We start from the raw sequence: 15554 nt of genomic DNA on the forward strand, positions 1-15554 counted from the left end.
GTGGCTGCCTGCACAAGTACATCCAGGAAGAAATACAGTTCTTAAACATCCACTCGCTCGGCGCAGCATACCAGTATGCCGTCAAGGTCGAGCAGAAGTTTAAACAAAAGAAGCGAGGCTTTGGATCTGCGAATCCAAAGAAGGGGAAAGGTGCCCCTAAACCACAGAACAAAGGACAAAGCCAAGGCGGGACAGCCCAAGACAACCAGCGGAAGCTGCAAGCAAAGAGCAACGCCGCGAAGCCGAGAAAGGACACCGAAAAATGGTGCGAGTTCCATAAGAGCTCCACTCACAACACAAGTGAGTGTCGGGCCAAGCAGTCACTGGTGGCTGAGCTAAAGGTTTCAGAATCAGATGCATGTTCCGACTCTGAGTCAGAACCCGATAAGGGGTATGAAAAAGGGAAGCAGATCATTGATGCGGATCCCAACGCCACTGTTGCTACCGCAAAGATCCAGAAAAATGAACCCGAAGATCCAGAGGAGGAGGAGCGTCTCTTCCACTCCCAGATGTGGGTAAAGGGCTCCCCGATACAGTTCATTGTTGATAGCGGGAGTCAAAAGAACCTCATTTCGGCAGAGGTCGTGAAGCGGTTGGGCTTACCGACCACAGCGCATCCACAACCATACACCATTGGGTGGCTTCACCAAGGGCGAGATCTTCGCGTGAGCCAGCAATGTCGCCTTCCATACAACATCAAGCCCTTCACGGATGAGGTATTGTGTGACATTGCTCCCCTTGAAGTTTGTGATGTATTACTAGGACAACCATACTTGTGGAAGCGACATGCTGTGTATGAATCAAGGCCCCGTGCTGTTATTATTACATTGGGAAATAAGTTGTTCAGGATACCAGAGGTAGCACCACCTGCCGCCATCTCTTTGATTACTGCAAAACAATGCAGTAAGATCATTTCCAAAACCAGGAAATTTGTTTTCCTGATGATACGCCCTCAAGGGAAGAAGAAGACAGTGGCCGCGGCCTCCAAACAGGGTTCCTCTGCACGGCAACTACAGATGGACAAGATTGTGGAGGAGTACGAAGACATCTTCACCTCCCCGGCAGGGGTTCCTCTGCACTGTCAAGTCAAGCACTCCATCGATCTGACCCCAGGTGCGCCGCTACCCAATGGACCAATTTATCGGCGCTCCGTTCTGGAGAACAATGAAATCAAGAGACGGATTCAGGAGCTCTTGCAGAAAGGTCACATCCGTCCGAGTTCTTCGCCCTGTGGGAGCTCGATAGTGTTGGTACAGAAGAAGGATGGGACGTGGAGACTCTGTATTGACTATCGGGCGTTGAACAAGATCATTGTCCGTAATAGGTACCCGATCCCGCGGATTGATGACCTCCTAGACCAACTAAAGGGGGCGAAATATTTCAGCAAGATCGATCTGAAGTCAGGATATCACCAAGTACCAATTGAACCCTTAGATGTGTGGAAGACTGCCTTCAAATCCAAGGAGGGCCTCTTCGAATGGTTGGTCATGCCTTTCGGATTGACGAATGCTCCTGCAACCTTTATGAGGCTAATGGATGACATCTTGCAGCCATTCAACAACTCCTTTGTAGTAGTATACTTGGATGACATTCTGATCTTCAGCCAGAGTTGGGAAGAGCACCTCCACCACATCCGACAGGTTCTCCAAACACTGCGGAAACACAAGCTATGTGCCAATTTGGAGAAATGCACTTTTGGCATGACCGAGGTTCAGTATCTGGGATACATCATTGATGAACAGGGGGTGCATGTCGATCCAGCCAAGGTCCAAGTCATTCGGGATTGGCCCTCTCCAACCACTCTAATAGAGCTCCGCAGCTTTCTAGGTCTTGCCAACTTCTACCGCAGGTTTGTGTTGGGATTTTCTCATATTTCTTGGCCGTTGAGTCAAGTCAGCAAGGGCGGGGCGAAAGCAAAATTCTTTTGTTCTGAATCTCAACAGAAGTCATTCAGGGAGTTGAAGGATCGCCTCTGCATGGCACCAGTGCTCGCGTTACCAGATTTACAACAACCATTTGAGGTCGAGATAGATGCCTCTGACTATGCTATTGGGGCAGTCCTTACTCAACATGGACATCCAGTGGCATATCACAGTGAAACACTTTCAGACACAGTCCGGAAGTACCCCACTTATGATAAAGAGGTGTATTCCATTGTACAGGCCTGCCGACAATGGAAGCATTACATTTTGGGGAAGGAAACGGTCATCCACACAGACCACCGACCTCTGCAGTTCATACAGACCCAAGGGAAATTGCAGAATGATCGCCATCAGAAGTGGTCTACATACCTGCAACAGTTTCACTTGAATATCAAGTATAAAAAGGGAAGCACCAATAATGTTGCAGATTGTCTCAGTCGACCACCGATCATGGCGCTAACCACCGTGCTCAACTCTTGCGGGCACGAGACTTCTGATTGGCCACTTCTCTACAAAAGTGACCCAGAATTCGGCCACACATACCAGACACTCTTGGAGGGTCGGCAGGTTGCAGATTTTCACCTCCAGGATGCCCTATTATGCCACCTCGGTCACCTCTGTGTTCCTTCAAGCGAGCGTGCCAAGATGATTTGGGAAGCACACTACAGTCGGGCTGCTGGGCATTTCGGGGTCGAGAAAACAGTGGCAGTATTGCAAAACTATTTCTATTGGCCGAATCTTCGACATGATGTTGGGAAGTACATCCAATCATGTACTGCCTGTGCCATTGCCAAACCGACCATTAAGAAGCAAGGCCTCTATACCCCGTTGCCTACCCCTAGTCGACCTTGGGAATCCATCTCCATGGATTACATGTCAGGCCTTCCTTCCACTAAGCATGGAAATGACTTTGTTTTTGTGGTCGTCGACAGGTTCTCAAAGATGGCCATTATGATGGCCTGCAAGAAGAATATCACAGCAGAAGCCACTGCTAAACTCTTCTTTGAACGAGTGTGGGTGCACTTTGGGATCCCACAGTCTATCATCTCAGATTGGGACAGTCGGTTTCTCAGCACCTTTTGGTCCAGTTTCTGGTCAATGCTGGACACCAAACTCACGAAGTCCACAACCTTCCATCCTCAAACTGATGGCCAGACAGAGGTTGTCAATAGGATGATTGTGCACATTCTGCGCATGTATAACTCAAAGCATCCACGCACATGGGACAAGAGCCTCCCCTACGTTCAGCACAGCTACAACCGAGCTCTTCACAGCTCCACTGGCCATAGCCCTTTTCAGGTGGGTTTGGGATTCCAGCCACTATGCCCCATTGATGTGGCCATGCCACTTGCAGCTACTCACATGAATTCAGCTCATATCCAGTCCGAAACAGATAAGGCCACCAGCTTCATTGAGCGAATCCAACATATTCGCCAGCAGGTCCATGACATTCTTGAGAAATCAAATGCCAAGTACAAGCAGCGACATGATCAACATCGGGTGCCACACAAGTTTCAGGTGGGCGACAAAGTCTGGTTGCATTTGCAAAAGGAACGCCTTACTGGAGCCTATCGGAAATTGAGACCACTCCGATATGGTCCTTACACCATTACTAAGGCTATGGGAGACAATTCATTTGAGCTTAGCATTCCCCCATTCCTTGGCCTGCACCCAGTATTTAATGTGGACCTCCTTCGGCCATACTTTCCACCATTGCTAGACACATCCGACATTGCAGAACAGCTCAAACCCATAGAATTAAATCCAGATTGCATGGAACAAGCTGCAACTGATCGGATCATGGACACACAGATCAAGAACACTCGCCAACAGAATATCCAACTGTATCGAGTTGTCAAAGCGGGCCAACTGCTTCAGCAGGGCAAGTGGCTCACTAGGGAACAAGTTCAGCAGAAGTTTCCTCATCTCATGGAGGAGCTCAACGCAATGGGGACCATTGCTTCCTAAGGGGGGAGGAATGATCCAGGTGGATATTGGTGGCCACCTACCAAGTCCACCTGGACCCCCACCATTGTCTTTCTCAGCATTTCCAGTTTCCTTAATTGTAGCACAACTTACTATTTTTAGCAGTTTTTCGGGTCCTGAACTTCCGGAGCCGTTTTGAGGCCCTAAACGACGTTTTTTGGGAAATCTGGGGGCAACATGGTTCTATGGACCGATGTTGCCCTTCCCAAAGTGGTAGTGCTCGGATAGATCTTCCTAACGAGCTATTGTACGCGTCAAACGGAGATCGTATGCCAAAGTTACGACCCCGGGAAGTTGATGTACCAATTTACCCAAACGGGGCCCACAGTTTGGCGTTTCATCTCCTAGGGTTAGGTTTTGGAATGTTAAGGGTTGTCCATTGTTTCTCAACAATAAATAGGCCTTCGAGCCTCATTGTAACATAGTTCAGAGGCATGTAGCCATCACATCTCTTCTCAGAGATAAGCTACCATCGCCCTAGCTAGTTATTGCCATTTCTGTTTGTAAGCATATTTCAGTATTTTCCATTAATGAAATGAAGTATTATTTCCACTGCATCTTTGTGTATATGGTTATCTCTGTAATTTTTTGCGTTCCTGTTTAAATCCGGATCAGTTGTAATTCTGGGTCGTTCTCGCATGTGGATTGAAAGCAGACCTTCGAAGTACACCCTTGGCGGGCGGTTTGATTACTAAGTCAGGGTTAGGTTTCTCGATCTGTAGTGGATCGGAACCGAGAGCTGAGGTTGATGGATTTGAATGAGAAGATTCTGCTTCTTTCGATCCATCAACAGGACTTTTACTACCATAATCGTGTGACCGAGTCGCAATCCTTACATGAGACATCATCAATATGGGTTCTTCACTGGCACTCGAGGAAGAACCTATCATCTTACTCTCCTGCTTTGGAAATGGATCTTTCAAAACAGCAGGAGTTGGGGAACCCTTGACGATTTTCACAACCTCGGCCCGATGAGGGCAATCTCTTGTAAAATGATCCTCTTCACAAATAAGCCAAGGATATCGAGGTTTGTGCTTTTCTTCATTGGTTTCCGACTTTTTTGTTTTCTCCTTTGGAGTTTTGTCTGCTTTATTCTTCTTCTTACCTTTCTTTTTCCCACTATTTTTTTATTTAGCCGTAGATGACTCTACAACGTGAATATCAACGGAAACTTCAGCAGAAGATTCTCCTATCGGGGAGTCTGGTAAGGTTATAATAGGTGAATAATTCTTTGAAGACTTCTTCTTGCTTTTAGTATTCACCGTACCAATCATGCCATCAGCAGCATGAGATCCCGAAGGAGCAGCAACGATTTGATTTGACTTTGGAAGATCTGGGATCTTTTCGTGTAACGTACCTGACTGAGTGTAAACTAAGTCAAGGTACTGCGCTTGAGCAATCACTTGCTCCTCAGTAACTACTCTGGCCTTAGCTACGTCTTCAGTAATCTTCGGTAATAATGATTTAACAAACCATTCAGCTAAGATTTGGTCCGGGATAAAAACTTTCACTAACCGCCTTCGACGTCTCCATTCATGAACATGATCGGAAATATAAGTGGACGTCGACTGTTTTAATGAATTTAGTAACTCTGTGCCATTATCATATCTGACCGACAACTGAAAATGAGTTAAGAACGAGGTAGCTAACTGACTAAAATTATAAAAAGAGGCCCGTGGTAACTCAATGTACCACTTGGCCGCGAGACCAATGAGAGTACACTGGAAGAGACGTAAGTGGATTGAATCATCCGAGATGGAATTTGAGGCACACCAGAGGTGGTAAGTCATCACATGATTCGACGAGTCCTCTCCAAACTTACCCTCAAACTTGGGAATGTCACTGGGCAACTTATTCGGCATTGGCGGCCAAAATGAAAGATAATTGATCGGATCGTTCGTTAGGCGCGTCAAGTCTGGTAAATCCAAAGTTGCGATAAACGGTAATTGTCGATTAGGATCCCTAAAACTCTGGGTCACAAGACTAGTCCCATGAGGAGGATATCCAGGATAACTTGGAATAGGAATCGCATTCGGGATATTGTATCCTCCCGGAAAACCAGGATTAACCGGACCGTACTGGGGTTGTTGTGGTTGTTGATAAGTGTACCTAGGATACGGTTGATACTGGTAAACTGGTTGCTGGACAGCAGGCCCATATTGGTACTGTCCCTGGTACGGTTGATAAACGAATTGTTGTTGACTAGTGACAACCGTACTTAAACCAAGCTGTCCTACAGGCATCTGAACCATAGTTTGAATCGTGGATCTAGACAATGGTAAAGATGTCTGAGGAGTAGTCGGAGAGACAGTAGAAACCGGAGTTGTCGATACTCCAGAAGTAAGTTTGGTGGATGGAACAGATGTTGCGGTAGTTGCAGCAGTCGTTTGAGATGGGGTACTGGGTGCAATGAGCGACTGAGTAACTACCGAAGGTACAGAAGTTTGAACATTAGACTGGACTGGTTGCTGGGGTGAACCAGAAACTAAAGGTTGTCCAGTTTGAGATGACAACTGTACGCTTGGCTGCAACACCTGTTGAACTTGCTACGGATCCCACACTATGTTCATTCCGGGGTATTGACCCATGACAGGTTGAGGATATTGAGATCCATAACCGGATTGAGGGTAGGATTGATAATTGAAAGGTACATTTCCCGTACCTTGAATATACGATTGAACTTGGGGTGCGTACACGCAGGTGAGGCCAAGAGAAACTACGTAACCGGAGTTAATTGACTTTTTAAGGACTTTCTCTCTTTCTTGGAGTTTGACATGAGGAGCAGAGGTATGAGACTTGCCAAGGAGGATAGTATGACAGTTGATGAAGCCATACTAACTGTAGATAGTCATGGTGACAAATTTTAGTGTAACATATTGCCCCCTAAAGTGTGAAGCCTGTAGTAGATTAGGGTTTCATATCATCTAGGAAGGGTGAAGTACTTTATCATTTCAAGGATTATCTTGTGGAGAGCCCGGTTGGAACCTGCAAGTATTCAACACAAAATACATGTATGAGATCATATCATCGCTGAGGTAGGCATTCCCATACTCAGATCAAAAACTTTAACTAACAAACTAACTACTGCTCTGATACAGGAATGATTCCGTAGTACATCATAATCAACTCCTTATTATCCCTAGTATGGTCGCCATTTTGTCATGCGGAAAGAGTCAATTTTGCGAACAAAACCGACCTCCCTAGAAGCTAAGGCTTTCTAGTGACAAACAAGACAATTAAACACTATCTTTCCCTAAATATGCATTTAGAATACAAGTAGTCAGGTGTTTAAAACATACCTTTGGTCCCACGCTGTTTGTAGCAGTCCAGCCTCTCCGATCCAGATGAGCTCCTCCTTCTCTTTGAAACCTGCATTCACTAACAAGCAAATGATTACATAGCACCTGAATAACTCATAAAATAAAACATATTCATCATAAAGACCAAGGAGTATATGAAACAAATTCTGTATAACAACTTGTTGAGAAAAATGAGCTTAATTGTATTAAGTGGAAACAAAAGAAACCATTACAACCAGTGCCTTGGTGTTGTGCAGGTCCCTCGCAGGGTCCAGTAGGAGTTCTCCTTTACTTTGATCAGCTCACCCACTTCCAAATGAAGCTAAGAAAGGATGGGAATCTCTCCTCTCAAGCTCTATAAGGGAGTCCTAATTTCAGCAGCATCTACCCTTAGGAATGTTCAGCTTTCAACCTCCCCTCCCTCTAGCCCAATGCCTGTATTTATAGTGCTTTGGAGGAAGTTAATCAGGTCCATCATGAATGGGATAAGCCCCTATTTCAATGGGATAGCTCCCCTCTTCATGGGATAAGTTCCTCTTTCATTGGGATGCATGAACCATCTGGAGGTGCTCAATCCACGTCAAACCATCTTCTAGAATGCTCTAGAAATGACCACAAGTAACTTTTTTGAAGTGAAACTTGCGCCTTTTGACCTTTACAGGAGTACGCACCCACCCCTTTATAGACAGAACGTACAAGTACGCAGGTATTGTGAACTTGGGGTGCGTACACGCAGGTGATGCCAAGAGAAACTGTGTAACCAGAGTTAATTGACTTTTTAAGGACTTTCTCTCTTTCTTGGAGTTTGACATGAGGAGCAGAGGTATGAGACTTTCCAAGGAGGATAGTATGACAGTTGATGAAGCCATACTAACTGTAGATAGTCATGGTGACAAATTTTAGTGTAACAAAGACCCTTACACACAGAGCCGAGAAGACGACAAGGAAGAGAGAAGTGACAGTTCAAAATAGAGCAACCAGACCAGAGATGCAGATGAATAAAACACGCTAAAACTTGATCAAAATCCAATTTCGATTACTGATACACATAAAAAAATAAGAATTTACTGGTGAAACACACAGTAAAAGGTAAATTGTAACAGTGAAAGGAAGAAACACAAAAAGGATAAAGACAGGTCATCAGAGTGAGAGTATAAGTGATAGAGAGTATTAGATGAAAGACACAAGTAACTAAAGCCTCCAGCGAGATGATTCAACAACAAAGAGAATAAAGAGCTAGAAATAAACCATAAAAGCCAGCAGTACCACAATAAAAGGGACAACATGAGACAGTTCATTCGCTGCCTCTATCTTCTTGTGAGAAGATATTTTCATATTTACTAGATTAAATCTCAAATCAGTTTGAGATATTTGTAACAACACCTTAGTATAAGTACTTCACAAATTGAAGTATGTAAGGTGGATTCTTAGACATTTCTATAGATTGCTTCATTGAAAGACTATAAAAGCTATTGGAGCATTGACTGAGCCAGCAAGCTGGATTGATGAATAAGACAAGATATTTCAAAGGATTCATGTGCAGAGAAAAGTGTAGAGAAGTATTTTCTCATGTTGTTGTTATTTCTTAAAGTTTTCATACCGTTGATCTAAATCTGGATGCCATAATTGGAAGTATTATATCTGAATTTGTTTAGTTACACTCTGCTGATGAGCCCCATAAATGGGTAATTATATGGGCTCGTTTTGCCTCTTAACTTAGCTTAATCCACCATTATGATTAGTTTATTGCATGATTTTGATTATATTTATGCTAATAGAGTGAGTTGGGTTGGTAATTATGCTTTGAAGTCTAATGTGTGCTTTATGCAGATTTTTGGTCAATTTTGGAGACAAAGTCAAAGATTTAATGAACATTTGGCAGCAAATATCTGAATAAAACAAGGGAGAGGATTTATAGGAGGGTTTTCCCCTCATTTATGACTCCCTACTTTGAATTCTCCTTCAGAAAGCTCGGAGCACAAGCAGCTACATCAATGCACCAAAGAGACAGTCAAGCAAGTGGAGTATAACCGCTGTCTATCTCAAGTTTTGGGAGCCAAGCCTCCCTAATTCTAAGGGATTTGTTGGAAGCTCAAGTTGTATAGGTATAGATGCCGAGGGCCTCATTAGGTTGTTGGATGTTACTCAAATTTTCACGCTTTCGTTGCAACTTTTCTCTGCTCAATTTCGAGCTTACTTTTGTACATAGTTTCATGTAATCTTACTGTTATTTTGATAATGAAGATGAGATTGTTTCTGAGCTAGCACTGAGTTACCTCAGGGGGCTGAAGCTCTTGGGTTAGGGCCCAATCCAAGTAGCCAAGCACCTCTTGTTTTGTATTTATATGTTTTGTTTCAGTTTATGAATTCATTGTTGTTATATAGATTTATTTCTTAGTTAAGAATAGGTTGCTTTTGGGTAATTTAAAAAGTTGTTTCCATTTCAGTTTGCTGTAGCAGGTTGAATAGTGATAGAAGAAGATACAAAAAGGCCATCAATAGGGCCTTGACCTCATTTCTCCCCTTTGGGACCATGAACTGAGGCCAAGACCTTATTGCTACCACAAAAAACACATATTTTTGTTTGCCATAGGATTTCTAGTGTTGCAGCTTGTTAGAAGATTAATGCTTTTTTGTAGATCTTTTTCATCATGCTCATTTCTGTCTTTACAATAAATATCTTTCCATGCTTTATTTCCATATAGCATTGTTCAGCATTTACTTTCCTACATCAGAATTTAGACTAGTTTGATGAACAATTCTATCTTTTAGTGTAGCCAGTTTCTTTGCTTGCTTAGTTTCAAAGCTTGATTTTCAGTTCTCATGTAGTACATCTCTGATCACAATAAGTCAACCAATCAGCCATCACCATATCTTTTTTATCCATGTTCCATAGGTCATCCAAAGTCCCTCACAAATCTGCCCTAATTTTCTGCACTTTTCCCATGAACTTTCCTCTCTTTCCTTGAACAAGTCCAACCATATTTCTCTTTCTTAATCTTTCTTGATGAACCTTAGACACCTTAACACATCCTCCTAGCCATCAGCTACCCTTCCCAACCATTTTCCCACCTTCAAAACCTCTAAAACAGCTCTTGGAATCCTCCTGTAGACTTCCTATAGACCTCTTGTAGATCCCCTGCAGCCTCATGTAGAATTTCCTGTAGGTGTCTTTTTGAAGTCTGATTGCAAGGAAATCCTCTAGGAGGCCACCTGGGACCTCCTAGGACCCCTCCACACCTTCCTACACCTCTGCACACTCCCAAGTCACCCTCCATCGCCACCTAATCGTTGTCACGTTCATAAACAAATAAATTACATGCATGACAATTCCACCTAAAAATACATAAAAATCCAAAAAGTTGTTTTTTTTCTCATTTCCTTCTAGAAATAGCTTGAATAGATGTTTTTTACTTCCTAAGTAGGTAATGGCATTCATTTTATGGTTTTTCACCTCTCTTTCTGAAAAAATATGGTTAGCTGGTTAATTAGGGTTTGCTAGGGTTACTTCACATTTCAGTCTTCTTTCACTTTCTACAAGTAAAGTAGCCTCGATGGGTTGAGCTTTTCTTTCTTTTATCACATGTAAAGCTTCTTCTAGAATTCATATAAGTTTGCTTGAGCTCCTAGTGATCTTGCGCCAGCTGACCAAGTGACAACCTGCAGTAAGAACTAGTACTTTTACATATAGCACAGTCGCTTCCAAGTTTGTTACGAACTACCAGGTTGATAAAAGGTAAAGTAGGAAGCCTAGGAGTTGTAGCATTATTGCTGCAATACTGGTGTTCACCACTTTTTGGCACTGTTGCCTGGGAAACGTCAGAGTATTTTGTGATTACCACTTTTCTTCTATTTTCTACTGCAACATTCTGCTAAGTAGTTTATTTCAACAAAAGTAGAGTAGTTGTTTCTTTCAATTTCTACATTTCCTTGCTTTCATTTCAATTCTACAATTTCCATTCCAGCAAAAGTAGATTAGCCATTTCCTTGCTTTCATTTCAATTCTGCAATTTCCATTCTAGCAAAAGTGGATTAGCTCTTTCCTTGCTTTCATTTCAATTCTGCAATTTCCATTTCAGCAAAAGTATATTAGTCATTTCCTTTATGCATTTCATTTGCTTTGTTTTTTCAGTTCTGCAATTTCATTTCAACAAATTCATTTCAGTAGTTTCAAGTTGTTTGTTCAACCAATTTCAGTTTTGCAAGTACAAGCAAAAAAAGCAAAAGCCAACCAAAAAATATTTCCTTTCATGCCTCGTAGGAACAGAGATAATTCAGGAAAATTCTTACCCAACACCCCCACCACATCACATAGCCACCCTTCTCTCTTCTTTGGTGGCAGTGATCCAGAAGAACATTTACGTGAACAATCAAAGATATTTGAAGAACCTATAGAGGAAGAAGAAGAAGAAAACATCCCTGCTAAGACAATGGCTGAGAACAGAAATGTTAGGGGGAATGGAGAAAGAGTAGAGGGTACCTTTCGCATCCGAGAAACCAATGTAGACACTAAAATGAAAAACATAAGCCCTTCAGCCCTACCTCACTTCCATGGATTGACTACAAAAGATCCTGACACCTTCTTGTTTGAGTTTGCTATTATCTGTCAAACCTATGACTATGCAAAGGATGAGAAAAAGTTGAAACTATTCCCTTCTACCCTCGAGGATGTAGCATTGCACTGGTTCATGGGGTTACCTGGGAATAGCATCAAAACTTGGGCTCAGATGCAATAAGCCTTCAATAACAAATATCGATACTACTATAGGTCAAAAGACACCAAGGAAGAAATCTTCCGAATGACCATGGGAAGTGATGAATCAATGGAAGATTATGAAGAGAGATTCTAGCTTAGTTATAAAAGGGCCAGGTGCACACTTGACCCCGAATCACTGAAGTTGGTCCTACTCAAGGGAATTCCAGAAGACCTTCTAGACACCCTCCATCTGCTGGTTTGGGGAGACATCTACCAACTACTTTATGAAGACATAAAGACTGTCTTTAGAAACCATTATAGGGAAACTAGAAAGAGAGGTAGGGGGATTCAATCCATAGCCAGTACCTCCTCATCCATTTCATCCATAAAAGGTGAGCTTAGACACATGCTGGAAGACTTCAAGAGTAAGATGTTGCAAACTCTTGCCATGAAAATGGATATCTTGCATATCGAAAGGAAACAAGAGGAAGCAGAGAGGGCTTTGGCCATTTTTTGTTCTAGGTGCACCAGAAGGCATCCTAAGAATGAATGTCCATTGAACTCCATAGAGGTTTGTTTAGTTTGTAAAGAAGATCATTCTACAGATAAGTTCCCTTCCTTGCCCGGACTTAAAGTTGTATACCAAGGGGCCAAAAGAGCCACTGAACCACTCTATTTCATAAACCATAGGAGACTGCATGGACCCAAACCATACCAGCAAGGAATGCAAGGGACATCTCAGGTATACTACAACCCCAACCAAGCCACTTCCACACCTTCTTGGGGCCCTCCTACTCATCCTTCCTTGTCCACACCTCTTCCTTGGTCCTATCCATCTCAATATCATGCCCAACCAACTACTCATGCATTTCAATCCTATCCTCAGCCACAACCTCAGTGGAATGCATCTCATCAAGGGTGGAGGCCCTAGTACAACTCTCCTCCTGCTCTTTTGCCTCCACCACCTGCTCAACCTCAACCATTTCCTCTTTCTCCACCAAGGTAACCCCATATGCCAGCTCAACCGAACCCGAACCCGAACAACAAACAGGCTCAACAAGTATATAGTAGGGAACCATCATGCCCAACCTATGCTATGGAGATTCAGGAGATTAGCCTACAATCTGGGAAGTTTCTCCTAGATAGCCAGTCTCCCCCTCTAGAGGCTGAGGAAGATAAAGAGGAAATTGAACCAAAAGCAATTCCACCCTTTCCTAAGAGACTATCTAGGACAACGCATCCCACCCCAGAAGAAACTGAACTTCTGGGAGAATTGAAACAATTATGTGTAAAGATACCACTTCTATAAGCCATAAAGGATGTGCCTATTTACAATAAGATGATCAAAGAGAAGTGCTTCAAGCATCCAGGTACACGCAAAAGAGATGCCCCAACCATCAATGTCATAGGACAATTGTCCAACCTAATGTTGGGGCAAGTAATATGTCCGAAATATTTAGACCCTGGAAGCCCAGTAGTTGATGTCTACATCAATGGCACCATGATCCCACATACCTTGATTGATCTAGTAGCTCCCATTAATGTGATGACAAAGGAAACCATGCTCAAGCTCAAACTCTAGGGCTCCTTGAGAAAGACCACGACAGTACTGCTGTTATGAAACCAGCTCACAAAAAGATAGAAAAGAGATATCCACGCCTTAGAATTCAGCCTCTTCGAGGGGGCAACCTCCTTAACATTACATAAATGAACAATTCTTGGATGATACAAATGAAAAAACCTCCTTTCTATATATAGGAGTCTAAGGAGTCACAATATAATCCAGCCGACCTAACAATAATAATATAAAGCCACAAAAATAACAATAGAGGGATTCTATGGGGCACATAAATAACAATATGGGGGTAATAGGGGCACAACAATATAAATAGGGGGTATAACTACAATAGTAATGGGGTAATCACTAGTATTATAGGGACCCAACATGCCCCTCTCCTTCAAAAAAGTGTTGTCCTCAACGCTTGAGTAGTTCTGGATACTTCTGCATAAAATTCTCATCCTCCCATGTGGAATCTTCAGCGGATAAGTTCTTCCACTTGATAAGATACTCTGAAATTGATCGATTTCGTAGCTGTCGAGTTCTTGTTTTTGTGATTGCTTCCGGTTCCAATATAATTTTTCCTTCCTCGTCAAGTTCTGGCAATATTGTTTGAATTGGGAGCTTGTCACCTATAACCTTCTTTAAACATGAAACATGGAAAACTGGGTGCAATCGAGAAGCTGCAGGAAGCTCCAATTTGTATGCCATAGTACCAATCTTTTCCAACACCTTGTACGGACCATAATACTTTGGTGATAATTTATTATCCTTCTTAGCTTGCTTTAGGGACATTTGCTTATATGGTTGTAGCCGTAGGAATACCCAATCACCTACATCAAAACTTCTTTCACTGCGATGTTGATCTGCCTGTTGTTTCATTCTATTTTGTGCCAACACGAGGTTATCCTTTAAGAGTTGGAGGACTTGTTGTTGATGTTCGATGTGATGTTCCACTGCCTGAACCTTAGAATTTTCTCTTAAATATGATGTGATGGATGGTGGTTGATACCCATAAAGTGCCATAAATGGGGTCATTTTTGTTGTTGTATGGAAGGAAGTGTTATACCACCATTCAGCCAGAGGCAACCATTTGACCCATTGTGTCTGTTTATCAGATACAAAGCAACGAAGATATCCTTCCAAACATTTGTTTACTATCTCAGTTTGCCCATCAGATTGAGGATGATAAGATGAGCTATGAGCTAACTGAGTACCAAGACAAGAAAATAATTATGTCCAAAAATTTCCAGTGAAAATGGGATCTCTGTCACTTACAATAATCTTTGGGTTTCCATGTAGCTTTTGAACTGTTTCCATAAATGCAGTAGAAACTGTACTGGCTTTAAATGGATGTGATAATGCACAAAAGTGTGCATACTTGGTAAGTCTGTCAACTACCACCATGATGACACTCTTTCCCTCAGACTTGGGTAAACCTGTGATAAAATCCATTGAAACCTCCTCCCAACGTTGGCTTGGAATGGATAAAGGTTGTAATAGACCTGGTGTCTTAATTGTTTCAACTTTATTTTGCTGGCAAACCAAACATTCCGCCACAAACTTTTGAATATCTGATTTAAGGCCATCCCAAAAAAATTCCTTCTTAACCCTGTGGTAAGTTTTTAAAAATCCTGAGTGCCCTCCTAAGGGAGAAGTGTGCAATTCCATAAGAATCTTTTGTTTTAGCTGGGAATTCTTACAGAGGTATAAGCGATCTTTGTACCATAACGAATCATTTTTCCAGCTAAATGTATCAGAAGTACTGGAATCTTGTTGTAGCTTTTGAATAAGTGCCCACACTTCTTCGTCATTCTTCCATTCCTCCCTTGCTTCGTTTATCCAATCTGGTTGGATAATAGAAATGGCACACAACAATGCTTCCACATCCTCATCCTTTCTTGAGAGTGCATCTGCCACCACATTTTGCTTCCCTTTTTTGTAGATGATTTCAAAGTCATAACCCAACATCTTTGTGACCCACTTTTGTTGCTCTTCAGAGGATAATCTTTGTTCTAAAAAGTATTTAAGGCTATCATGATCCGTTTTTACCTTGAAGTGTCTTCCCATTAGGTAGGGTCGCCATTTCTTAA

The sequence above is a fragment of the Pinus tabuliformis genome, chromosome 2_2 (genome assembly GCF_031772625.1).
Source record: "Pinus tabuliformis cultivar Carrire ecotype Pingquan chromosome 2_2, CPIR1, whole genome shotgun sequence".
Classification (NCBI taxonomy): domain Eukaryota; kingdom Viridiplantae; phylum Streptophyta; class Pinopsida; order Pinales; family Pinaceae; genus Pinus; species Pinus tabuliformis.